Source organism: Mustela nivalis, assembly GCF_964662115.1.
Source record: "Mustela nivalis genome assembly, chromosome: 2".
NCBI classification, from domain to species: Eukaryota; Metazoa; Chordata; class Mammalia; order Carnivora; family Mustelidae; genus Mustela; species Mustela nivalis.
Genome location: NC_139021.1, coordinates 114,988,094 through 115,008,252, shown reverse-complemented (window position 1 = coordinate 115,008,252; position 20,159 = coordinate 114,988,094). Strand labels below are relative to the sequence as shown.

Here is a 20,159-nt window from a genome sequence, read left to right as displayed (position 1 = left end):
TGTCACCCAGGAACAGAGAGCTACTAAGTGTCCTCAAATATCCTGTAGCTTCCACAGCACATTTTTTTTTTTTTTAACTGCCTTTACTCTATATTTCCAATAAGCTATCACCTCCTCTCTACCAGTCTCTCAGGGGACGTGTCCGGGGTAGTTGACTCCTTTTCTAGCCCATGCTAGCTCATGAGCAGCAGTTGAGTTTGCCCAGAGAACAGCTTACCACTCTTCCCAGGGCTTATCTAGAAATGTGTCCCTCACTCCAAAATGTGAGGACTCCACAAGAGAATGAGGAGGACTCTCATTGTCATAGAAACAACTAAAGGGCGCACGGGGCCAGCAGCATCCATCTCAGAATATGAACCATGATGCCTGTATGAAGCCCAGAGGGCCGCCGTTGTCATGGGGCTGTACTAAGTGTGTACCCCGTGAGGAACCTTCCATGTTGTCAGGGATGATCCCTTCTCTGTTTCTGCATCTCACCCTCTCCCTAATCTACAAGGTTGACAAGGTGGCTGTGGCAACCCCCAAGGGACAGGTGTGTAAACCGAAAACTGGAGAATTTCCAACATTCCCCTGGGGGCACCTGACTTAAGAAGCCGCTGAGCTAGAACTTGAAACCAGGAATTGTGCTTCCCCGCCAGTGTTCTCCCGTGATCAGCTAACTTCATTTAAAATGATCAGAGCGGGAGATGAACCATGAGAGATACGCGCTTTGGGAAACAAACTGAGGGTTTTGGAGGGGAGGTGGGGTGGGGGTGCCTGTGTGAGCCTGTTGGTGGGTATTAAGGAGGGCACGTATTGCAGGGAACACTGGGTGTGGTATGTAAACAATGAACATAACATCAAAAACTAATGAAGCACTGTATGGTGACTAACGTAACACAATAAAAAAATACAATACAATACAAAACAATGATAAAATAATAAAATAAAGTAAAATGAAATGAAATGAAATAAATTAAAACAAAATAAAATGATGGCTAGTGAACATTCTATCCCACAGGTTGGAGGCTGATCTCTTTTATCACTTTTTTTGTAGAATTGGACAATCTATTTTTTTTTTAAAGATTTTATTTATTTATTTGACAGACAGAGATCACAAGTAGGCAGAGAGGCAGGCAGAGAGAGAGGAAGGGAAGCAGGCTCCCTGCTGAGCAGAGAGCCCGATGCGGGGCTCGATCTCAGGACCCTGAGATCATGACCTGAGCCGAAGGCAGAGGCCTTAACCCTCTGAGCCACCCAGGCGCCCCTAGAATTGGACAATCTAGACAGCTAAGTACACTTGTGTGACCTGGCCAAGGTCACAAATACAGGGGGCAAAATCAGAATCTGGTTTCTGTTTCACAGGCCTGATGCTACACCACGTTCCACTGAATTCCTACATTTCAGGTTTCAGCAGGTGTATTTGTGGATTCCTTAACATCTCCTCGGGCTTCCTGGGCTCCTCAGCTCAGGTTTATAAAAAGCAGTGTTTTCCTTTTTCTTTTCTTTTCTTTTCTTTTCTTTTCTTTTCTTTTCTTTTCTTTTCTTTTCTTTTTCTCTTTCTTTCTTTGCAAGTGACAACCATCTAATTAGCTTTGAAAGACTACCATAATCCTTTACTAACATCTTCCGTAATACTTCCAGTTATAAGCTGTAATGTTTCCAGCGGGGTATCTCAGGAGCTCCTCAGCAACTGTGTCCAGACTTAAAAATACCCTTCTTTGCTTACTAAGGAGAAGCAGGGCTCTAAAAGGCAGGGTTTTCCCAGTATTTTAGAAATTCTGGACTAGCTCTCCGGCCCGGCATTGAACATCACTCTTCCATATCTACATCTAAGAACTAACTCCATAAGTTATTTTGCATGTGGAGATATGATTAATCACAGGAAACCCCCGCCCCTAACACTGAGACAGCCGTGACGGCAGAAAGCGAGCATTGCCTTTTTTCCTGGTACTCGGCTGGCAAGAGTCACGCTCAGCAGTTTCCTGTGCACTGAAAAAAGGGAAAAAATCCAATGTGGCCTACTTTTCCTTTGAATAAATCTGATTTCAATAAAACTAAAAGTGTTAATGATCATAGTTCTTTGATGCCTATCAGAATGAGCTGGTAGGCAACAAGCTGGCCAGGTCGCCTTGCAGATGTGGTGGCTCTCTGGACCTCTGGCCCACCTGACCCTCTGAGGACACCTTGCATTTCCATGGGATTGGCAAAAGTGCCACCATCCACTCTTGTTAATTCTTTTTCTTTTTCTTTTAAGTAGGCTCCACACCCAGCATGGAGCCCAGTGTGGGGCTTGAACTAACAACACTGAGATCAAGACCTGAGCTGAGATCAAGAGTCAGATGTTTGACTTGACTGGGCCATCCATCTCTTATTAATTCTAAGGCTATTTGAATTAGAGTTTTAATTTTAAAAAATTATATTGTGTGTTGTTTTCACTAGAACAGACTGTAAAGAATTTTACGTGGGGAAATATAGGCTTAGGATAATGCCATACATACTAATTCCAAATGAATCCTTCAGTCATTTTTAAAAGGCACAGCCCTAATCTTTCAAAGACCGCAAATAGAGTATCGTGGCTGTTTTCCAACATCAAGTGGAATTTTAAGCAATATCTATGTAAATTTATAGACACTTCAACAAATCTAAATTAAACTTCTAAAACCTAAGTCACACCTTCTCAGACAGGAAAAACCTTTGAAACGCCCCAATAAATAATACCTTGTTTCTAAACCAGGATGAAAGTTTCACAGTAAAAGCAAACTTGATTCTCAAAGCTGGTTCTAGACAATCTGTACAAAATCTGTACATATTGGAGCATTATGAGAACACACTGGGAAGCCCACACCCACAGTAGACAAGAGTCGGTGATAGAAGGTAGTTCACAAGAGTGGACATAAGTTTTCAGAGGCCAAAGAAAATTTAAGCTCCTCCACCCAGGTAAACTTCAAGCCTCCCCCCACCCCCACCCAAGGAATTATCCCTTCTCTGGGTTCATAGAGGCGTCTGGTTTGGGCTTGTAAAATGGCCATTCATGGGACGCCCAGGTGGCTCAGTCAGTTAAGTGTCTGCCTTTGGCTCAGGTCATGATCTCAGGGTCCTGGGATCGAGCCCCATGTTGGACTCCTTGCTCAGCAGGGAGTCTGCTTCTCCCTCTCCCTCTGCAGCTCCCCCTGCTTGTGCACTCACACTCACTCTCTCTCTGCCAAATAAATAAAATCTTTAAAAAAAATCACCATTCATGCCCTTCCTTGTCATGTCTAATTCTGTGTGACCACAAGCTCTCTGCAAGCAGGCGTTCCATCCTATTCATGACTTCAGTCTTCGGAGGGATAGTGTTCCACTTCTCCTTTGCCAGTTGTGGTAGAATGTACATTCCAAAGCCAGCTGCACCAACATACATCCCAGGCCACCTGCTGTCATCCCATGTGGCAGTGACATTCCTTCAGAGAGGGTCATCCCTTGACTCTGAGGAGCTGTGTCTAATCCTACCCCTCTCCCCGATGCCCCTGTAACCTAAGAGGACATCTTAGAATGCCCCAACCATGAGAGTATGGCAGAAGTCACTGTGTGATAGAAGTCACTGTGTGACTTCTGATACTAGATCATGAAAAGCATTAAAGGCATTGTCTTGGACTCTCAGACTGTTCTCTGTAGGAGAGGTTTCCATGGGAAGAGACAAGATCTCCCTGGCCATCAGCACCCATTTGCCACATGTGTGACCTCCCTGGAAATGGGCCATCCAGCCCGAATCTTTCGTTCAGATCCCTGTTGACCTTGCCAATACCTAGCTACAATCCCAAGACTCCCCAACCGAGCCCTTCACAAATTCCTGGCTCAGAGAGAAACCACGAGAAGTAATGCTATCACTGATACGTAAATCACTAAACCTGGGGGGTAATTTGTTACAAAGCAATGCGTAACTAATACAGCAGCATATGCCTTTGAAAAATAAAATCAAACAATCTGTAATATATAAAGTAAACTTACTGAACACTACTGGAAACCGTGTGGCATTTAACAAGATGCCTTGCAAAGAGTGTGGGTTGCATTTTCTTTCTGAATATTAAAGCATGTTTCAAGAGTTTCAAAAGTTTCATTTTTTTTAATAACTCCAGAAACTGATGCTCTGATAGATGCTGTGTCTTGGAGCTCCCATGTGTCAAAGGAGAGATTACATGGGAAACTCTTTTGCTCTTTTGGACTGCAGTTAACGGATAGGAAAGGACAAGAAATCTTAAGCACCACAGGACATGACCACTGACATCTATTTCTGGCATACAACAAACTATATAAGGCTTTCTGTTGCATTCTTGTTAAAACCAAGTTTCTGAAGGGTGGGGAAAGAGGTTTTTTCCCAAGAACTAACCATCAAGACTTTTACACGAGAAAAATCAATGTGTTCCCCCTACCGAATATCTGCTACCGACACTGAGCCGGCAGGTGGAGGGGCCTTGCCAGCTCTCTCCAAAATCAGCGTGTCTTCCTTTCAGTGGTCATCCCCTGTTTGTGGGTCTGAGTTGTCACTGAGGAGAGAACGCCAGACATGCCTTCCTTTACTGGGAAGTCAGGCAGGGTTCAGCCGATCCTGATTGCTTCCTTGGCCACAGATCTTTATCATGGAATTTGTTTTCACCCGAAGGGTTAAGATCCCTTCAACAATCTCCAGAGGAAGTCTGATATCATCTAAAAATCTGCCTGCCTACCTGGGGTGACTCAACGATCTCCCTCATTCCACACTCCCCCGCCATCTGCCGTGTGGAGATGGGTCCTTTAGACTCCCTGCTGAGAGCTGCGCTAATAGAGCAGACTAATTCAATCCAGCAAATATTTATCCAGTTCCTGCCATTCCCAGGCTCTTGTACTACATCCTGGGCACCGTAAGTATGAAAACAGCGTCTTCCTTTAATAGCCATTTATGGAAAGCGTACCATATGCCTTGTGCTATAGCACAGCGGTAACTAAGAATAGGGGCTCCTGACTATTGTCCCTTCCTATCCTCCTTCTGACTATAGGAGGAGGAGGATGAGGAGGAGGGAAAGGGGAAGAAGGAGGGGGAAGGAGGGGAGGAAGGGGAGGGGGAGGAAGGGGGAGGGGGGAGGGGGAGGAGGGGGAGGAGAAGGGCGGAGGGGGGAGGAGGGGGAGGAGGGGGGAGGGGGAGGAGAAGAAGAAGGGGAGTCATGATTGCTCCAGCAGCTCTGCCAGTCATGGTTCTGGATCACCTACATTTTCTTACTAGAATCCTTTCTTCTTTACAATGGTCTTTGCCACCAACACAGGAGCAATGTTTTAAAATAAGACTCTGGAGGTGTGCGACGTCCAGCTTCTGCCTGAGAAGCTGCATCCTATCACGGGAGGGGAAAAAATGTTATCGTCGTAACGAATACGGGACTACCAAAACGTGCAGGTGTAGCAGGCTCTGTCTATATAAAGAAGCGCTAACATCAGCCGTGCCGCAGCCTGGGTCTTTGCCACCCGTTTCCCTCCAGAAAGAATCTGCAGTTCCCGCACCGTGAAAACACGGGTAGCAAGAAAAGCCTGTTCACACCATGAACGTGCTGGTGGCATCCACATTCCTGTCTACTTACTACTCTCGTGGGGAATATCTGCACAGGGAGCCCCATCCAAGACCGGCCACCCAGATGAGCAGAACCGTGGGCAATTTTGCCTTCACCTTATAAATAACGGGACAACCCTTAAAAAAAGAATTTCAGGGCCCAGTTTAATTTTACCAAATTCCACAAGACAGGAATCAGAAGAAAAAAAAAATTCTGCAGTAAGATGGGCCTGTCCAGTGTGATCAGGCTGATTATAACTCCACTGAACCTATTAGTTTTCTTTTCAAAAAGGGGGGAAAGTGACAACAAAAGCTCTTCTCTGATTAATGTTTCAGCATCGATTTAATTTTGGTATCCAGGAGAAGCAGCAGAGTGTGGGGCAGCAAGGACGACAGGATACAAAGGAGATTTCTATTAAGAACCTACAGAATAATCTTGACAAGTCACCATATAGGTGATTCCATTTTCCTTTCTGCAAAGTCTGAAAAATTATACCTTAGGAACATTCAAGGGAATTTAAAAAAAAAAAAAAAGAAAGAAAAACACACTACAAGTAACTTTACAATGGCAGAGTAATTTTAAAGAATGTAAACAAAGCTAAAAGATTCTGGAATTTATATTACATGCCTCCAACATATAAATGGAAATCAGAGTAATAAAGACATCTCCCTTCCCTGAATACGTTCCGTGTGCTAGGACCATGCTAAGTACTTGAGGTGTGCGGCCTCTGATTTCACAATTAAACAAGCCCATGGGGTAGCAACCCATTCATAGATGAGAAAGTTAAGGTTTAGTAACATCAAAAATCTATCAAAGGTCCTATGGCTTGGGGCGCCTGGGTGGCTCAGTGGGTTAAGCATCTGCCTTCATTCAGTTCAGGTCATGATCTCAGGGTCCTGGGTTGGAGTCCCGCTTCGGGCTCTCTGCTCAGTGGGGAGCCTGCTTCCCCCGCCCCCTGCTCTCTGCCTACTTATGATCTGTCTGGCAAATAAATAAATAAATAATATTTAAAAAAAAAAAAAAAAGGTCCTATGGCTCTGAATTGGAGGAGTTAGAACTCAGATTCATCTGTCTGATTCTGGGGACCCTCACGCCATTCGTGTGTCATTGCCAGTCATGCCCTGAGGGAAGGCTCCTTCATCTTTCTGCACCTGAGCTCAGACAGCAAAGGACAAAGACACTTCATCTGTCTTCTGATATCTCAGATCAAAACAGACAAGTCATGGGTGTGGTTCGTTCACCCCCTATCGGCCATCCAGACTTTTCCGTTCATTTTGAAAGACATGATAACTCGTCCTTCTCTTATACAACACAGACCCAATGCCTTTATGGAAGGGATGCCTGGATGGCTTAGTCAGTTAAGCATCTGCCTTCAGCTCAGGTCATGATCTTGGGGTCCTGGGATTGAGTCCCACATTGGGCTCCTTGTTCAGTGGGGAGCCTGCTTCTCCCTCTCCCTCTGCCTGCTGCTCCTCCTGCTTGTGCTTGCTCTCTCGCTCTCTCTCTGACCAATAAATAAATAAAATCTTAAAAAAAAAAAAACATAAAGACCTGGAAACAGCAGCTTTGATCAGGTTCATCCATTGATGAGTGAGTGTCTCTATGAAACCAATGTGAGAGAGAAAAGCTGTCACATGACATTAGGGTAAAGTGGGATATCTATCATTGGAGCTAGGGTGTTACACAGACTCTCCCAACTTGGAGTTTCTAGTGACTTTATTCTTGGTATACTGCCTTGTGCGGTTGTACCCACGGATGTCATGAATGGAATTTCTGCATCTCAGCCCACTGAGGACAGACATGGTGATCAGGAGGCATCTGATCCGAGGTACCGGAGGTAGAATGCCCCCACCCACACTGGTATCCACCCGACGGCCCCTTGGTCAGAGTTCCCTCGTCATCTGTGTTACGGACTCGGGAGGGGGCCACCTGTAATGGCCTCTGTCAGTCTGTCTTGTCGACAGTAAATGAAGAGCTGTCTGGGGCCATGTGAGACCGACTGCCGGGTCCACATCCCGGATCCAGCCCCACTGCTGACCTTGGCCAATCCTTCCATCTTCCCAACCTTCTGCTTATGCACCCCTACAATCTGGATGACAAGAGCATCTCACAGGGTTAGATCAAGTAATGATCTCATCACCGTGGCTGGTGCAGAAATGCTCAGAAATGATTCATACTGTTTATTCCAGGAGCCCTGGGCTTCCTCTCTGCCTCTCCTTAGCGCCACAGTGCTAATGTTCCTTAATGTTATAATTATCAGCCTGCATCTTGCCTTTTCAAGGGAAAGTAAGCCCAATTAGGGCAGGAGATTACAAATCTCTTATATCATCCATCCAATATCGTGGGTCCTTGAATTTCCAGGTACAACACTGAGATCTAGCTGAAATGTGTGTATCTAGCTGAAGTATGCACGCACACACACACACACACACACACACACACACACAATGACAACTTTAAATAGGCAATTTCGTATTTTCTCTCTTTAAAATACTAAGAATTCTTGGGGCACCTGGGTGGCTCAATCATTAAGCGTTTGCCTTCAGCTCAGGTCATAATCCCAGGGTCTGGGGTTTGAGCCCCGCTTTGGGCTCCCTGTTCAGTGCGAAGCCTGCTTCTCCCCTCCCACTCCCCCTGCTTGTGTTCCCTCTCTCACTGTCTCTCTCTCTCTGTGTCAAATAAATAAATAAATACAATCTTTAAAAATAAATAAAATAAAATACTGAAAATTCTTATTTGTGTCTTAACAAAGTACCTGTGCTTAGACAGTGACATTGGAGATGACGGCAGAATGGCTCTCAACCCTCACCGTGACAATGGGCCAGTGGACGTATTTATACTTCAGCGCAGAGAAGAAACACAGGTCTGTAGTCTCTCCCACAAATGCCCCAACACACACCCTTCTGGTATTGAGGCAGGTTCTCTCACTCCTCTGAGGGGAGTCACTTACCTCAGCCTTGGTGGGAGATAGACATAATCCCTGTGAAGTACTGGGCACCAGGCCCGGCTTATGGTAAAAGATTAATTATCACCATCTCTTTATGGGGTCAAACATAATGTTGCCAAGGGAGCTGTGCTCTACCCACCTAGCTCTGGATTTCATCTGCTCCCACTGAGTAGATTTTCACTCACCCTAAACTATACTGTATGGGGGTGGGGGAATACCAAGAATAAAGAACTCACAAAACCCCTACACAAATCAAGGAAATTCAAACATTGTGACAGACCAGTCGCATAGAGAGACGGATGCACTCAGCTTTTCCTGCGGATGGGATCTGTCAGAGGAAGCAGTAACATTGGAGGTGAGAGCACTAGCCCCCCACTCAGAGGAGGAATGAGGTCAGGTCCTCGCTGGACTCCTTTGGGGCCTGGGATATCCCCCTATGGGTCAGTACTATGGCTGAGGAGCAGAAGTATCACTGTCCAGGACAGGAAGCTTTATTTTTTCAGCCAATAAAGATCACTGTACAGCCTTGCCTTAGGTTTTTTTTGTTTTTCTTTTTTAGGATTTTTATTTATTTATTTGACAGAGAGACAGCACAAGTAGGCAGAGTGGCAGGCAGTGGGAGAGGGAGAAGAAGGCTCTCTGCCAAGCAGGGAGCCCAATGTGGGACTCAATCCCAGGAGCCTGAGATCAGGATCTGAGGCAAAGGTAGACACCTAACTGACTGAGCCACCCAGGTACCCCCTGTCTTGCATTTTCAGGCAGGATTCATTTTCAAAGAAGGGGGTAAGAGAAAGTTTCTAAGGCATTTACCCACCAGTATGGATTACTAACAGGGTATCTTAAGACATTGCAACAAAATATTTAACTCTTTGGAAGTCAACTTTTGTATTGGAAGATTATACATTTAATCTGTAGCATATCTTTTTTTTTTTTTAAGATTTTATTTATTTATTTGACAGAGAGAGAGAGAGAGCACGCACAAGCAGGCGCATAAGGAGAGGAAGACTCTCCACTGAGCAGGGAGCCTCAACCTGGGGTTTGATCTCAGGACCCCAGGATCATGCCCAGAGCCAAAGGCAGTTGCTTAACTGACTGAAACATCCAAGCACCCCAATTTGCTACAAATCTTAAAATGCTCTTCCACCAAAATGTTCGAGAATGAGTACACAAGCCAGGGAGAGATGTGGAGGGTAGAAGGCAGGTTGACAGTGAACATGGTGTGTGGCCTGAAGCAGCCGTCAGTGCAAAAATTTGTTTTTGAACATTTTTCATTCTAATGTGAGAGATTTGGTAGACTTGAAATGAAGATTTCGAATGATTTTCTCTTAAATTACTTGTTTTCTCCCCAAACTTTTTTGACTTTGATATTCTTTTAATAATAAACAAAGTAAATTTGGCCAGTAGATCTTTGTTTTTCCTGGAGCACCACTGAGAATCCCTGCAGAACATGTCTACCCTGTTTGAGGAGTATAGTTTAAATAATTTAAAAGTTAAGATAAGTAATCTTATCAAGTGATTCAAGTTTGGGCCCAGAGACACACATAAATAGGTCCAAGGAGAAGTACATAAAATAAGACTTTGAGAATCAAGGAAAACTATCAGATTTTCCTTGAAAATGGATTTTTTAGTTTTTCTCCAATGGGAGTATTATTTGGCTGGTCATGCAACTACTATCTTACTGTCCAGCAGTTCAAGCATAAGTTACTGTCCAGCAGTTCATGCATAAGGTCAAAATGTACATGATAGTATGCAGTCTCCAGGACAGGCATGGACTGCGCCCGTTCCTCATTAGGGAGAACCCCAGAAGCTCTCTACCACCACTGTTCCATAATGCTCCTCCTTTCCTGAGCTTCCCCACTGTTAAAAGAACCCTAATTTTGCTCACATATCCATGTTTCTCCAACATGAACTAAGCTAAGATGTCCCACTCAATTCCTAGAGTATATATTCATGACTTTAAGATAATTAGCATGTTGATATTCCTCCAGTGATATTTACTGATCCAAATCTGCTCTTTCTACCTCTTTCCTTAACCTGGGGTGGGTGGCCTCAGTGGTCATTGGCATTCATCTTGTGGCTGTGAGAATAACCAGATTTAGGGAGACTGTCCATCCTAAAGTGGAGTGGTGAAAATAGATGGGACCTGGGGTGCTTGGCAATATCATTGACCACCTTTTTTTTTTTTTTTTTTTTTAAAGAGAAGAAGAGAGGGAGGGCAAGGGGGCAAGAGACAGAAAATCTTGAGCAGATTCCCTGCTGAGCACCAAACCTGACACTGGGCTCAATCCCACGCTCCTGAGATCATGACCTGAACTGAAATCAAGAGTCAGACATTTAACCGACTGAGCCCCCTGGGAGCCCCTCATTGAGCTCCTGATTGAACCAAGCTTCGAAGCTGACTCTGTGTCTGGAAAATACATTTTGTTACTGCGTAAGAAGGTTTGACTGAGAAAGTCTGTTACTTTCAGTCAGAAGGATCTCATTGTTTCACTGGAGAGAGATTACACACGAGTTTTACAAAACCTGCATTCAGTTTAAGACAGAAGAAGGCAGATGGATGTGGCGTGGTGGTATTCTACTTCCAATGCCCCAGACTGACATTTCATTTTAATTGGAAAGCATCTTTCCAAAACCAAGTATGCTGTGCAGACGTCAAATTTAGCAAAGGTAGACTCATGTGGAAAATATCTTGACAACAAGAAAAGTGAGTTCTTGTTAGTATTATTTTTCATCATAAACAATGGCTTTAGATATAATGTCTCTCAAATAATTTTGCCTCTGTTTCTGAGTACCCCAAAATGTGTAAATATAGCCATCAAATTAGGAACTATGCTATAAGAAGTCTCACAAAAACAGTTGTCTGATTTCACTTAGTTTACTGCATTCTCTCAAATTTTCACTTAAATATATCTGATACAAACTACAATCTTTTTTTTTTTTAAAGATTTTATTTATTTATTTGACAGACAGAGATAACAAGTAGGCAAAGAGGCAGGCAGAGAGAGAGGGGGAAGCAGGGTCCCCACTGAGCAGGTCACCTGATGTGGGGCTCGATACCAGGACCCCAGGATTAGGACTGGAGCCGAATGCAGCCGCTTTTTTTTTTTTTTTTTGGTCATATATTTTTTTAAATTTTTTATTTCTTTTCAGCGTAACAGTAGTCATTGTTCAAAGGCAGCCACTTAGTGACTGAGTCACCCAGGTGCCCCAGCAATCTACAATCTTAATTTCTTTATTAAGAAGTGGGAAGAGGGGCGCCCGGGTGGCTCAGTGGGTTAAAGCCTCTGCCTTCGGCTCAGGTGGTGATCCCAGGATCCTGGGATTGAGCCCCACATCACGCTCTCTGCTTGGCGGGGAGCCTGCTTCCTCCTCTCTCTCTGTCAGCTTCTCTGCCTACTTGTGATCTCTGTCTGTCAAATAAATAAAAAATCTTTAAAAAAAAAAAAGAAGAAGTGCGAAGAGCAGCAATCTCTTATAAATATCATTAGAATGCTGGAAGCATCAAAATAATTAAATATGTAACATATATTTTGTTCCTAAAAGACATAATATAAAACACAACCACAGACCATTTAAAAAATGAGCAACACAGATGTATGTGGTTACTTCAAAGGCTATATCCTGATCTTTTTTCTGAACCCAACTCCATGCTGATCTAACATCTGAAATAAATTGCCAGCGAACAGCATTCCACAATGATCACCAAATGCTGTCTTAGCATTCAGCCTCCCCTTGTCAGATTTAATTTAGACCAAACAGAAAGTGCACACAAAAGTGACAGCTATTGGAAACATCATGCTCAGAGCAAGCTAATGGTGATGAAATGATCAAGCAGCAGTTGATAACACCAACTGATTTTCCACAGAACCAGGCAAGTTAAAGAAGGTGGAGAATTAAGAGCCTGAGATTATAATCTAATAACCAATGTAATCTGTACCCATGACAATGGCCACAGGAACCATCGGTATCTTCCCAGCTAAAATCAAAGACAAGATCCAGACCTCGACTGTTGACATTCCATGCTCTGACAGGCTTCCAAACTGTCCTGTGCTATGGTTTTCATCACACTGTACTTAAATTGTTGACTTACCTGTCATTCTGCTTGGCTAAATCCCTAAGACAAGGAACTGTCTTTCTTTTTTGTAACCATAGTATGGAGTAGACTGTCACAGAGTAGATGCTTAATAAACCAGTGGGAAAAAAGAACAAATAGAAAGTAAGGATTGCATAGTCATAAAAGCACTTATCAAGGGTAAGGCTATTTCTCTATCTCACCTGTTTTTATACTGTTTGTTTTTCCAAATGAGATTAACTCTGGGATTTTCACTCTGGTTTCCCAAGGCTCCTGGGTAACCACATAGGTGATTATGGTCTGCTCAATACTCCAAAAATGCTACCAGAAGCTATATATTTGCTCTCAATTAAATATCCCATTGCTGACTATATATCCCCTGGCTGTACTCTAGGCTAGGATTATAACATCTGAGCATAGTCACACTCAACCCATGCTGCTCAGGAGTCCTGATTAACATTACCTACAAATGAGTAAGAAAAAATGGACAACTGGTCATTACCCAGAAAACGCAAGTTTGTATGCAATAATTTTCAAAAGCCAGGGCCATCTCCAGTGATGAAAATACTTGAAATCCTTGGGTTAGTATTCAAGTCAGCAAGGAATTTGTTATATATAAGAAATGATTTAGTATTCCCTTATTAGAAAAGTGTATATTCTAAGATTTCACTTATTTTAAAGTTTTCTGCCTTAGATACAGCATTCATGTCTTTACTCTCTGGTAATTATAGCCCACCAATAACTACTAATTCTTACTGTTTTTCATAGTCAACAAAAGGAACCATTGGAGAGGCAGATTAATGAGTGCACCTATTAGTGTGTAACAAACTATTAAAATTTAAAAAAATAGTCTTGTTATTTGTGTATATACATTTACAAGCAAACTGAAGAAATCCCAGTGTTCTTATTGTGCATGAATTTGGTATACCAATTAGTATGAAATGCAATTTGCACTAATTCATCAGGGGCAAAGGGAGCATGAAATTATCTTGACTTGTTAATTCAGCTTTTATAGTAAATTGCTCATATTGAGTATTTTCCCCAGTGGTACTCCCTTGTCATAGGGAGTGCAGACACAGACAATCTAGGCAGTAACATCATGAACTTTCTCTTCAAATCCCATTTTACATTATATTTCAAAGATGGTAAAAAAAAGTTATGAGGACTGTTTATACCTGCATCACTCATTCACCAATAATAAAAAGAGAGCAAGCACCCTCTTCCTACTACAACATCATCACTTGTCATCCTAGAAATTACTGCTCATGGGCTTTTTGTTTGTTTGCTTAAGTTTTAAATATTCTATTTTATTTGTATTATTGTTTTAAAACCCAAACAACTCCACCAAAAAATTGCCAGAACTCGTACAGGAATTCGGCCAAGTGGCAGGATATAAAATCAATGTTCAAACAGTGAAGCAGAAGAAAGAGAAATCAAGGAATTGATCCCATTTATAATTGCACCAAAAACCATATGTCACCTAGGAATAAACCCAACTAAAGAGGTAAAGGATCTCTACTCTGAAAAATATAGAACATTTATGAAATAAATTGAGGAGGACACCAATAAATAGAAAAACATTCCATGTTCATGGACTGGAAGGACAAATGTTATTAAAATGTCTGTGCCACCCAAAGCAATCCATACATTCAATCCCTGTCAAAATATCATCAGCAAAATATATATATATATATCATCAGCATTTTTCACAGAGTCGGTGACTCTTCTAAACCTGTGCTTTAAATTGGTAATCTGAAGTTGCCAAAGGTTTGAGAAACACTGTTCCACACAATTGCAGAAATTCTGCGCTCACAGGGTTTTGACCCCAGTTGGTTCAGCTAGAATCACTGTCTATGCCGAGCATTTGAAACTTGAAAAGAATTAACACTGTGTGTGGGTTCCCTAATGTTCTGGCCTTGAGTATGCCTGAAGGGTAATTATGGTCACAGGAAAGAGCAGCTAATGTTAAGACAGACAAATTTATTGCCAGCGTACATTAACTAGACTTCTTTTAGTATCAAAAAAACCCTGGGGCGCCTGGGTTGCTCAGTGGGTTAAGCCGCTGCCTTCGGCTCAGGTCATGATCTTGGGGTCCTGGGATCAAGTCCCACATCGGGCTCTCTGCTCGGCAGGGAGCCTGCTTCCTTCTCTCTCTCTCTCTCTCTGCCTGCCTCTCTGCCTGCTTGTGATCTCTCTCTGTCAAATAAATAAATAAAATCTTAAAAAAAAAAACAAAAAAACCCTTACCAGTTGATTCCCAATGAGTTGCTAGTTATGGCAGGAGGAATACTTAGCTACTTAAGAGGAACCCTTGACCGGTAGGAGAAAGACTTGGTCTTTGCGTTGGCCCCATTGTGCCTGGCTGAGTGGCCTGAAGAAGACACAACCCTGCTTTATTTATTTCACCAACAAATAAAGGCTTTGTTTATTGAGGGCAACCTTATACTAGAGTGCTGGGTAGGAACAACATATATTGCCTGCATACTTTGTAGATTTCTGTGAAAATTTATGTGAAGAACTATGTGGAAATGACTCACGAACTACACATTTTCTGAAAATATAAGATGTTATTACGGTCCATTTTACACCAAGAAATTACAAAAATTATAATGGTAGAAAAATCTATTGCTGTTTTTCACAGATATTTGACTTCGGTTACTGACTTCACGTATTTAACAGGCAGGCAAAACCACAGAGACCCTGCCGTGCTCAGAGCCCCATTCTAACACAAACGGCCGTGTGCGGCTGACCTTACAGAGGAGGGAGGCTAAGGGCATCTGATCCAACAGTAGCCAATCTGTAGGGGACAATAAGGATAATGTCCTCTGCTCAGAGCTTGGGCTGGAGATACAGTGTGTCAGGTCAGGTGATCATGTGGACGGAAGGAGAGATACTCGAGAGAGCGTACAGACAATATGAGAACGGACTTGTTGCAGAAACAAGTTCTCGTGCTGATGAAATTTAAGGAGACAACATGGAAGCCGGCGTCATGGTGAATTCTGGGTGAATGTTGAATTTGTAAACTAGCTCAGGCTCCTGAAAGCCCTCTCATAGTGTGGTTTCTCTTTTTCCTATGAAGTCCAGTGTAGTCCCTGTCCCTGGCTTACTACACAGTAAGGTTCCTGTTTTTCTTATTGTCTCATGAGTTCTCTTGAACAATCCCCTGCCAACTTTTAATCCCAAACCAGGAACTCACTGCAACCCAAAGGAAGCTAAGGATAACCAACCGTCCATACAATGGACTCGGAACACTTTATTCTATGTAACCTGATGCTGTCTCGCTTTAGGACAAAGGTAATCAGCATACTTGGGTTTTTCTTTTCTTTTTTGTTTGTTTTGTTTTGTTTTTCCATGATACAAGGCTATTTTGATTCTCTGACATTAGTACCTATTGTATTATGTGAGATCGTTGCTAGACCAATTGTATAATAGAAATGAAATCTCTTTTTGGTGACAGCAGAGTCCAACAGTGAGTAAGAGGAAAATTAGGACAGTTTATGACACCATAGATTTTAAATACAGCAAAAAAAATCAACTCAAAACTGATGAGTCAGACTTGGTTGAAAATTCAGGAGGCAGCCCAGAACTTCGAATCGCAAACAAAATAGTTCCTGGTCCTTTCCTCTAATGCTTTATTTCACTTAAAGAGTCACCTTTTTTCTCCAAGTTTTAGTTCTATGTTTCTTAGAAAGTTTGCTCACCTGTTGTCCTTTTTGTGGTGTTCCTCAGTCTAAAGAGGTGACAAAAGCTGAACTATTTTTCTTAAATGTCTTCAAGGCTTTCTCTGTAGGACTGTTTTTTTCCCACCTAATTCTAAAATGAGAATCCCCCTGCAAAGTGAGCTGGACACAGCCACTCCTCTCATGTGCACAACCATAGAAACGTACCACCCCCTCTCCTGCTGCCTGTCCCACATATAATAAGCATTAGGAGTCCTTGCCCAACTCTGGTATGAGATGGGATATTAGTGCTGAGCTGGGAATTCAGTTTGAAACCCAAGGGCTTCTAGACTGCAAACATGTCACCCTCATCCCTGTCTTCTCTCCAGGCTCTAGCACCTGCTCCTTCTTCCTTGGAATGCTCTTATTCCCCTAAGTCATTGCACCCTGTTCCCTACTGAACATCAGGAAGAAATCTACCACTTGAATGGGTTGGGACTGTAACATAATATGGAAGGAGCTGCAGACAGACTATGAGGTTTGAGAACAGGTATTTAGGTGTCTGGCATGACTTCATCTAGGGAAGGCAAGGCACAGTAGGGGGAATGCCGGGGTGTCAGACATTGGTGAGAGCTCCACGTGGGGGTCAGAAGAAAAGGACATGACAGGGGTGCCTGGGTGGCTCAGTGGCTTAAGCCTCTGCCTTTGGCTCAGGTCATGATCTCAGGGTCTTGGGATCAAGCTCTGTGCACGGGGTGCCTGCTTCTGCCCCTGCCCCCCTCCACCTGCCTCTCTGCCTACTTGTGATCTCTCTCTCTGTCTAATAAATAAAATCTTTTTTTAAAAAAGAAAGAAAGAAAAGGACATGACAGAAGCAAACTCTCTCTCTGTCTCTCCTAGCCGTGCCACAAAACGGCCTTTGCTCAGCCATGGGATGATAAAAATAACTAATTCTGTTGACTTTTATAATATTAAATATCAAAAGAATAACATAGCTTCCCCCTTCTAACATAATCCAATGAAGACAGACAGTTAAGAAAATTCATTGAAATGCGTAGCTGCTTTAAAAAAAAGAAAAACCAAGTGACAGACATGCTGTCTATAGAATTCTTTGAAATACATATCTCCCTTAGTCACCTTTTTTCTAAATTCCTTTACTCCCTTAATTGACTCCAAGGCGATCTGAACACTAGAAGATGTATTTGAAGCAATGCACTCTGATTGTAAAATATGGATATTTTATGGAAATTAGTCTGAGTTCCCACCAAGTTCATGGAGCAGAGGTTCTTTGGATGAATGGATATTTTGAATTAGCTAATGGAAAAAAGGTTCTGAGATGATTTTTTTCTTTTTTTCCCTCACTAAGCTGCAAGCAGGTCTGTGTGAGATAAAAAGTCAAGTACTAGGGACTGTGCCTTTTCACCTTCTTAATGTGGATAAAGTGTCCCCCTAAAACCCCACCCACTCCAGCAGATTGTCTTGGTCATGGCATTTCAGGCGCATGTTTTGAATGACACTTGGGACCCTGTCTGTGGTTCTCCATGGACTATAATCATTACATTTTTCTCAAAGAAAAATTTTCCTGAGCATCTTAACGCAACCAGCGAGGTGTTATCTGAAGTTAGAAAGCTTTAATGAAATGAGGACTCATGTATTGCTTTCTCTCAGAAGTGATTTGTTTTAGCAATTTCTTTTCTTAGTAGAGTATTATGCCTGGCTCATGACCTGAAAGGGACTTTGCAATTCAAATTCAAATGCCTTTGAATCTTTGCATATTCATGTATGTTTAACATGCATTATTATAGTAGCAAGTACTTTGAAATGAAATAAACATTTGGAAATTTGTAGGCATACAAACTGCGAATAAAAAATACAATCTTACCAGGGATTGAACTGAACTGGGAAAGGAAAGATGATTCTAAAAGATTAAATGATTAGAAGCGAGTTTGGCGAAGTCAAAATCCTGCTCATGGGTTTCGTACAGTAAGTTCTTGGAACAACCTCTTTGAGGCACAAAGGATTAAGAGGTCCAAACTCCTGGGGTTATAAAACACGTAAGTCACAGGGAAGAAATGTACAGCATAGAGCACGTAGTCAATAACATGGTAATAACATTGTATATGCTGACAGCTGGCAAAGACTCTTATTAAGGGGATCATTTCTTACATATGAAAGTTTTGCATCGCGGTGATGTACACTTGCAACTAACAGGATATTGAACGTCAACTATACTTCTGTTAAAAAAAAAAAAAAAACAGACACCAAAAACAACACAAAAAAGCACATAACAGAGAGTTATAAACTTCAGAGTTAAGAGTTCAAGCCATCATTGGGAAACAACAGCAAGTGATTGTTTTCCTTTTTTAGAGCTCCTTGATATAGAAAAATAGCTTGAACCTGAAATAATAAAATGAAGAGTAATGCTACAAAGCTGGGCAGAATGGACTGGCAACTATTTCCAAAAGCTGATAAATAACTGCCCGAAGACCGACGATGCTCTTATAAAATTGTTACAAAGCCAGCCTCTACCAGCAAAGGCTTTTATTCCGTTTGAAAGCAAATACGGCACTGACGCATGCTGTTGATAAAGTGTGAATTGGGACAACCTCTCTGCAGCATAAAAGCCTTAAAATGTGATAACTTCCCGTCTCAGCAAGACTTCTAGGAATTTATCCTTAAAAAAGAACCATGGATGACCAGAGATTACACAACAAGACTATTCCTCGCATTTTTTAAAATTAGTAAAAAACTGGGAAAAATTCCAAATGTCCAACGGTAAGATATTACTTAAACGGTGGTGCTTTCATCACTTGAGATTCTATAAAGCCTTTAGAACGATGATTCAGAAGAACGTTCAGTTACATGGGAAGATGTTGATTGTACACTTTCCATGAAAATATCATCTTGTAAATATCATCAGCAGATGCTCTACGAACCCACTCCATGGAAATTATTTTTGGGGATGGGAGAAGGAGAATAAAGATGGGAAGGATGGACCCCAGAAAGTTCACATCAGTCATCCACAAGGAGTGGGGTCTTACGATATTTTAATTCGTCCTTCCTTCTCTTTTCCCAATTTGCCACAACGATGGCATCATGGTTTTCTAATATAAATTTTGAATTACTTTAAAAATAGTAAAAAATGTCAGAAAAAAAGCTAGTGACTTGGAAGATTTGTGGCAAATCACCTGATTCCTGAAATAAATGTTTCAAGATGAGGCAAGCTTTATTTCTCTTCATTTTTCTGAAACACCAGCATTTTTGCCCTTTCTGATGGACCTCTCTGGAGGGCAGTTTGAAAACACACAGCCCTCCTGGTGTGGGTGACACGATGTTCCAAAACCATGAGTCAGACCTCCCTTTGGCCATTATTTCATGGCAAGTACTTCTCGAGCTCCAACAGCTCACTTGAGCCTCTTGGTAAATGAAGAAGGTGGCCAAATAAATGATATTTCTTATATAGTTTCAAGTATTAAGGCTCTTCAAGGTTTATGGAAAACAGAGCTTAAAATGAAACTACAGTAAAATTTACGACTACTTAGAGACACTCCTGTCTCCCCCAATTTCGGGAATGTTTGGATATGCCAAACGAAGTAGGTCAAGGCTGTTTCGGGCTTTCAAAAACCAGCCTGCTACCAAGTAGCTGCAGTATCTCGTGTGATCATTCTGTGCAAACCATCTTATAAAGGAAGGGCAAGAGCCAGCTTCTGCTTCCCATGAAGTAGTTCAAACTCAGATTATATTTCTGACTGCACTTGCTAAATGGACCTTCACATCACTCATCAGGCAACCCTAAAGGTTCACAGGCTACATCTGAAATGATGAAGTTGAGCTGGGGCTAATGATTAGTTCCTCCGAACTGGGGAACCAAGAGTCTTGTCTACACAGTTATCTTGAGTGCAAGTCATTACTCATAGTCTAAGAAGAAGCTGGATACTGGCCCA

At 42.3% G+C, this 20,159-nt stretch overlaps 1 protein-coding gene across 2 annotated transcripts in view; it reads right to left on the bottom strand.

The window, feature by feature from the left end:
- The window catches only part of PRKG1 (protein kinase cGMP-dependent 1), a 1,242,412-nt gene that overhangs the window by 885,532 nt on the left and 336,721 nt on the right, over positions 1 to 20,159 (bottom strand). The gene's annotated exons all lie outside the window — the stretch shown is intronic.